Here is a 6,245-nt window from a genome sequence, read left to right on the forward strand (position 1 = left end):
TATCTTCTGCCGTGGTCGGACATTGAGCTGAGCTCAATTTCACACCTTGCAACACAGGCAAGAACCCCTTCTTAGACTGATCCATATTGAACTTCTTCAATATCTTATCAAGGTATGTGCTTTGTGAAAGACCTATGAGGCGTCTTGATCTATCTCTATAGATCTTAATGCCTAATATATAAGCAGCTTCTCCAAGGTCCTTCATTGAAAAACTCTTATTCAAGTGGGCCTTAATGCTGTCCAAAAGCTCTATATCATTTCCCATCAAAAGTATGTCATCTACATATAATATGAGAAATGCTACAGAGCTCCCACTCACTTTCTTGTAAACGCAGGCTTCTCCATAAGTCTGCATAAACCCAAACGCTTTGATCATCTCATCAAAGCGAATGTTCCAACTCCGAGATGCTTGCACCAGCCCATAAATCGAGCGTTGGAGCTTGCACACCTTGTCTGCATTCTTAGGATCGACAAAACCTTCCGGCTGCATCATATACAATTCTTCCTTAAGGAAACCATTAAGGAATGCTGTTTTGACGTCCATTTTCCATATCTCATAATCATAGAATGCGGCAATTGCTAACATGATTCGGACGGACTTCAGCTTCGCTACCGGTGAGAAAGTCTCATCGTAGTCAACCCCTTGAACTTGTCGATAACCCTTAGCGACAAGCTGAGCTTTATAGATGGTCACATTACCATCCGGGTCTGTCTTCTTCTTAAAGATCCATTTATTTTCTATGGCTCGCCGCTCAACGGGCAAGTCAGTCAAAGTCCATACTTTGTTTTCATACATGGATCCTATCTCGGATTTCATGACTTCCAGCCATTTGTCAGAATCCGGGCCCGCCATCGCTTCTTCATAGTTCGAAGGTTCACCGTTGCCTAACAACATGATTTCCAAGACAGGGTTGTCGTACCACTCTGGTGCGGAACGTGTTCTTGTGGACCTACGAAGTTCAGTAGCAACATGATCAGAAGTTTCATGATCATCATCATTAACTTCCTCTCTAGTCGGTGCAGGCACCTCAAGAACATTTTCTTGAGTTGCGCCATTTTCCGGTTCAAGAGGCAATACTTCATCAAGTTCTATTTTCCTCCCACTTACTTCTTTCGAGAGAAACTCTTTCTCTAGAAAGGATCCATTCTTGGCAACAAAGATCTTGCCTTCGGATCTGAGGTAGAAGGTATACCCAATAGTTTCTTTAGGGTATCCTATGAAGACGCATTTTTCCGACTTGGGTTCGAGCTTTTCAGGTTGAAGTTTCTTGACATAAGCATCGCATCCCCAAACTTTTAGAAACGACAGCTTAGGTTTCTTCCCAAACCATAATTCATACGGTGTCGTCTCAACGGATTTCGACGGAACCCTATTTAAAGTGAATGCGGCAATCTCTAAAGCATAGCCCCAAATGATAGCGGTAAATTGGTAAGAGACATCATAGATCGCACCATATCTAATAGAGTGCGATTACGATGTTCGGACACACCATTACGCTGAGGTGTTCCAGGCGGCATCAGTTGTGAAACTATTCCACATTTTCTTAAGTGTGTGCCAAATTCGTGACTCAAGTATTCTCCTCCATGATCTGATCGCAAGAACTTGATTTTCCTGTCACGTTGATTCTCAACCTCGCTCTGAAATTCCTTGAACTTTTCAAAGGTCTCAGACTTGTGTTTCATTAAATAGACATACACATATCTACTCAAGTCATCAGTGAGGGTGAGAACATAACGATAGCCACCGCGAGCCTCAACACTCATTGGACCGCACACATCAGTATGTATGATTTCCAATAAGTTGGTTGCTCGCTCCATTGTTCCTGAGAACGGAGTCTTGGTCATTTTACCCATGAGACATGGTTCGCACGTGTCAAGTGATTTGTAATCAAGAGACTCTAAAAGTCCATCTGCATGGAGCTTCTTCATGCGTTTGACACCTATGTGACCAAGGCGGCAGTGCCACAAGTATGTGGGACTATCATTATCAACCTTACATCTTTTGGTACTCACACTATGAATATGTGTAGCATTACGCTCGAGATTCATTAAGAATAAACCATTACCATCGGAGCATGACCATAAAACATATCTCTCATATAAATAGAACAACCATTATTCTCGGATTTAAATGAGTAGCCATCTCGTATTAAACAAGATCCTGATACAATGTTCATGCTCAAACTTGGCACTAAATAACAATTATTGAGGTTCAAAACTAATCCCGTAGGCAAATGTAGAGGTAGCGTGCCGACGGCGATCACATCGACCTTGGAACCATTCCCGACGCGCATCGTCACCTCGTCCTTCGCCAGTCTCCGCTTATTCCGCAGCTCCTGCTTTGAGTTACAAATGTGAGCAACTGCATCAGTATCAAATACCCAGGAGCTACTACGAGTACTGGTAAGGTACACATCAATTACATGTATATCACATATACCTTTCGGTTTGCCGGCCTTCTTGTCTGCTAAGTATTTGGGGCAGTTCCGCTTCCAGTGACCACTTTCTTTGCAATAAAAGCACTCAGTCTTGGGCTTCGGTCCATTCTTTGGCTTCTTCCCGGCAGCTTGCTTGCCGGGCGCAGCAACTCCCTAGCCGTCCTTCTTGAAGTTCTTCTTACCCTTGCCTTTCTTAAACTTAGTGGTTTTATTCACCATGAACACTTGATGTTCCTTTTTGACTTCTACCTCTGCTGATTTCAGCATTGCAAATACTTCAGGAATGGTCTTTTCCATCCCCTGCATATTGAAGTTCATCACAAAGCTCGTGTAGCTTGGTGGAAGCGACTGAAGGATTCTGTCAATGACCGCGTCATCCGGGAGATTAACTCCCAGCTGAGTCAAGCTGTTATGCAACCCAGACATTTTGAGTATGTGCTCACTGACAGAACTATTTTCCTCCATCTTACAGCTGAAGAACTTGTCGGAGACTTCATATCTCTCGACCCGGGCATGAGCTTGAAAAATCATTTTCAGCTCTTCGAACATCTCATATGCTCCGTTTCTCTCAAAACACTTTTGGAGCCCCGGTTCTAAGCTGTAAAGGATGCCGCACTGAACGAGGGAGTAATCATCGGAACGTGTCTGCCAAGCGTTCATAACGTCTTGTTCTGCAGGGAGAACAGGTGCTTCACCTAGCAGTGCTTGTAGGACATAATCTTTCTTGGCAGCTATGAAGATGATCCTCAGGTTCCGGACCCAGTCCGTATAGTTGCTGCCATCGTCTTTCAGCTTGGTTTTCTCTAGGAACGCGTTGAAGTTGAGAACAACGTTGGCCATTTGATCTACAATACATGTTGTAAAGATTTTAGACTAAGTTCATGATAATTAAGTTCATCTAAATCAAATTATTCAATGAACTCCCACTCAGATAGACATCCCTCCAGTCATCTAAGTATAAATGATCCGAGTTAACTAGGCCATGTCCGATCATCACGTGAGACGGACTAGCCAACATCGGTGAACATCTTCATGTTGATCGTATCTTCTATACGACTCATGCTCGACCTTTCGGTCTTCTGTGTTCCGAGGCCATGTCTGTACATGCTAGGCTCGTCAAGTCAACCTGAGTGTTTGCATGTGTAAATCTGTCTTACACCCGTTGTATGTGAACGTTGGAATCTATCACAACCGATCTGGTGCTTCGAAACAACGAACTGTCGCAACGGTGCATAGTTAGGGGGAACACTTTCTTGAAATTATTATGAGGGATCATCTTATTTACTACCGTCGTTCTAAGTAAACAAGATGCAAAAACATGATAAACATCACATGCAATCAAATAATAATAGTGACATGATATGGCCAATATCACATAGCTCCTTTGATCTCCATCTTGGGGCTCCATGATCATCTTGTCACCGGCATGACACCATGATCTCCATTATCATGATCTCCATCATCGTGTCTCCATGAAGTTGCTCGCCAACTATTACTTCTACTACTATGGCTAACACGTTTAGCAATAAAGTAAAATAATTTACATGGCGTTTCTCAATGACACGCATGTCATACAAAAAATAAAGACAACTCCTATGGCTCCTGCCGGTTGTCATACTCATCGACATGCAAGTCGTGATTCCTATTACAATAGCATGAACATCTCATACATCACATATATATCATTCATCATTCATCACAACTTTGGCCATATCACATCACAAAAACACTTGCTGCAAAAACAAGTTAGATGTCCTCTAATTGTTGTTGCAAGTTTTACGTGGCTGCAATAGGGTTCTAGCAAGAACGTTTTCTTACCTACATGAAAGCCACAACGTGATTTGTCAACTTCTATTTACCCTTCATAAGGACCCTTTTCATCGAATCCGCTCCAACCAAAGTGGGAGAGACAGACACCCGCCAGCCACCTTATCCAACTAGTGCATGTCAGTCGGTGGAACCAGTCTCACGTAAGCGTACGTGTAAGGTTGGTCCGGGCCTCTTCATCCCACAATACCGCTGAAGCAAAATAAGACTAGTAGCGGCAAGAAAGTTGACAACATCTACGCCCACAACAAATTGTGTTCTACTCGTGCAAAGAAAACTACGCATAGACCTAGCTCATGATGCCACTGTTGGGGAACGTTGCAGAAAACAAAAAATTTCCTATGATTTCACCAAGATCCATCTATGAGTTCATCTAGCAACGAGTGATCGGATTGCATCTACATACCTTTGTAGATCACGCGCGGAAGCGTTCAAAGAACGGGGATGAGGAAGTCGTACTCGACGTGATCCAAATCACCGGAGATCCTAGCGCCGAACGGACGGCACCTCCGTGTTCAAAACACGTACGGTCAGCGTGACGTCTCCTCCTTCTTGATCCAGCAAGGGGGGAGGAGAGGTTGATGAAGATCCAGCAGCACGACGGCGTGGTGGTGGATGCAGGGGGTCACCGCAGCAGGGCTTCGCCGTTCTACTGCGAGAGGGAGAGGTGTAGCAGGGGAGAGGGAGGCGCCAAGACTGAAGGGTGCGGCTGCCCCTCCCTCCCCCCACTTTATATAGGCTCCCCTAGGGGGGCGGTGGCCAAGGGTGGAGTGGCCCCCAAGGCAAGTGGGGCGCCCCCCCACCCTAGGGTTTCCAACCCTAGGCGCAGGAGGTGGGCCAAGGGGGGCGCATCAGCCCACTATGGGCTGGTTCCCCTCCCCACTTCAGCCCATGGGGCCCTCCGGGATGGGTGGCCCACCAGGTGGACCCCCGGGACCCTTCCGGTGGTCCCGGTACAATACCGGTGACCCCCGAAACTCTCCCGATGGCCGAAACTGCACTTCCTATATATATAATTCTTCACCTCCGGACCATTCCGGAACTCCTCATGACGTCCGGGATCTCATCCGGGACTCCGAACAACTTTCGGGTTACTGCATATTCATATCTCTACAACCCTAGCATCACCGAACCTTAAGTGTGTAGACCCTACGGGTTTGGGAGACATGTAGACATGACCGAAATGGCTCTCCGGTCAATAACCAACAGCGGGATCTGGATACCCATGTTGGCTCCCACATGCTCCTCGATGATCTCATCGGATGAACCACGATGTCGAGGATTCAAGCAACCCCGTATACAATTCCCTTTGTCAATCGGTACGTTACTTGCCCGAGATTCGATCGTCGGTATCCCAATACCTCGTTCAATCTCGTTACCGGCAAGTCACTTTACTCGTATCGTAATGCATGATCTCGTGACCAGACACTTGGTCACTTTGAGCTCATTATGATGATGCATTACCGAGTGGGCCCAGAGATACCTCTCCGTTATACGGAGTGACAAATCCCAGTCTTGATCCGTGTCAACCCAACAGACACTTTCGGAGATACCCGTAGTATACCTTTATAGTCACCCAGTTACGTTGTGACGTTTGGTACACCCAAAGCACTCCTACGGCATCCGGGAGTTACACGATCTCATGGTCTAAGGAAAAGATACTTGACATTGGAAAAACTCTAGCAAACGAACTATATGATCTTGTGCTATGTTTAGGATTGGGTCTTGTCCATCACATCATTCTCCTAATGATGTGATCTCGTTATCAATGACATCCAATGTCCATAGTCAGGAAACCATGACTATCTGTTGATCAACGAGCTAGTCAACTAGAGGCTTACTAGGGACATGTTGGTGTCTATGTATTCACACATGTATTATGATTTCCGGATAACACAATTATAGCATGAATAAAAGACAATTATCATGAACAAGGAAATATAATAATAATCCTTTTATTATTGCCTCTAGGGCATATTT

This window comes from Triticum aestivum, chromosome 7A (genome assembly GCF_018294505.1).
Source record: "Triticum aestivum cultivar Chinese Spring chromosome 7A, IWGSC CS RefSeq v2.1, whole genome shotgun sequence".
Classification (NCBI taxonomy): domain Eukaryota; kingdom Viridiplantae; phylum Streptophyta; class Magnoliopsida; order Poales; family Poaceae; genus Triticum; species Triticum aestivum.